At 32.1% G+C, this 1826-nt stretch overlaps 1 protein-coding gene across 1 annotated transcript in view; it reads right to left on the bottom strand.

Annotated features, from left to right (window-relative positions):
* Positions 1-1826, bottom strand: part of LOC118737668 (UPF0565 protein C2orf69 homolog) — a 579466-nt gene that overhangs the window by 563551 nt on the left and 14089 nt on the right. The window lies entirely within an intron of this gene.

Genomic DNA, 1826 nt, shown 5'->3' with positions numbered 1-1826 from the left:
GTGTATGTACCAAAAAATGCGACATAATTACTCCTTTTCCTGACTTTGTATCATATATCGTACAGATTTTAAGACGTAGAGCACGCCCAGACAATTGAAAACTATATATATTTAATATTTAATAATTTAGTTTAGAAAATAGTGACAAAGGGTTAAGCAAATTAAAATAAAATTAAAGTCGATTATTTCTTGCAAAATTGCTATGATGAATTACACAGCATTATTTATTACACGTATGTATTAAGCTATCAGGTGCATAAAATTTCATCTAAAACTAAGACCGCAAGCGTTTAGGGACATAATTTACACGTTTACGTGGCCAGCGGCAAGCATTAATAATGTAAGCTGATTTTGTGTAAACTAGCAAAGCCATGTATACTACAAACATACTAGTTATATGGCCACATGCATATACTTATTCAAGCAGAGTTGAAATGCACCGTAATGTGTGTGTACTTTATCTTGCCACATTCGCTACGCTACTCCTTCGCCTCTAATCTTACATGTCTACATGCAGAAATATGCATTAACAACCCCGACAACGCTCGAGGTGGAAAACATAAGCGCACCATGGATAATCGCAGCAGCTACACGTGCAAACACAAATTTACAATTTCTTCATTGTTCACAAAATATATCCATAGATGCGTGTTCATAAATCCGTCCAGGCAAGCGTATGCATTCTGTCAAGCGAACATGCAAACAAGCGGAAAATCACACGCGGCGATTACATGCTATATTTTTGGATTAAAAAAAGACTTAAACGGTTTTATCAACTTTTATCAGCAATTATTAAATTTATTCAACAATAATTTGAAAAAATTCGAAAAATATATTGTTCCTGGTACCACCAAACGTTCTTATATACTTTTAAAAACAATCTAAAAGTTCTTGAAATAAGAATTTTGTACGCCGCATAAGAATATTCGGTATTTCCGTACTTTTGTGACCAAAATTCTTGATTTAGACTTGATTGAAGTACGAAATTCTTGATTCTTTTTTCTGAGTGTATGTACTTATGCTTGTATGTATGTACATACTATGACCTATACACTTTTATCTTATTACATGAAACGAGCAATTCTTGTATATGTATATGTCCATAGGGTCCTCGGAAACGGCTCTAACGATTTTTATTAAATTTTGTACACCGATAATATTGTGGATTTTAAGTTATCTGAACAGGCATTTTCTTGGAAAAGACTCGTATAAGGTTACCACCTGTTCATAATATGGGTATCAAATGGAAGGTATTTTAAAGATCCCTAACTCAAAAATATTTTTAATAGGGTTGCCACCTATTTTGAATCGCATATTTACTTAATTTTTTGCTAAAAAAAGGTAAAATATTACTATTCATGGATACTAAGAGAAGGTTCTTAAACAATGCTTTCCCTATATACAAAATATTATCTCTTAGGATAAGAGTGTAAGGTTGCCACTTGTTTTCGATTCTACACAATTTATCTAAAACATCGCAATATGGATATCCAATGAAAGGTACTGTTGAGAGCTTTGGTCGGAAAATATTTTCCAGCAGGGTTGCCACGTTTCTATGTAATATAAATTTTTATTTTGTTAATTTCAATCAACATTTTTGTATGCATACACAGTACATATACGCTCAAGATATGTACCATTCATTCCAACGTATTTCAGAATAGGGTTGCCACATAAATTTTAGAGTAAGGAGTTTACTTAATACATATCGAAATCCTATTTTTTTTGTTTATTTTCAAAATATTTTTTTAAAGCTATTCAAATCTTGAAAACTCTAAAAAGTATACTCCGGGCAAAACTCGGTCAACCTGGTACTACATACTGTA

Source organism: Rhagoletis pomonella, unplaced genomic scaffold (assembly GCF_013731165.1).
Source record: "Rhagoletis pomonella isolate Grant_MI unplaced genomic scaffold, Rhpom_1.0 Rhpom_scaffold_00004, whole genome shotgun sequence".
NCBI lineage: Eukaryota > Metazoa > Arthropoda > Insecta > Diptera > Tephritidae > Rhagoletis > Rhagoletis pomonella.
This window is presented reverse-complemented; position numbering and strand designations above follow the sequence as displayed.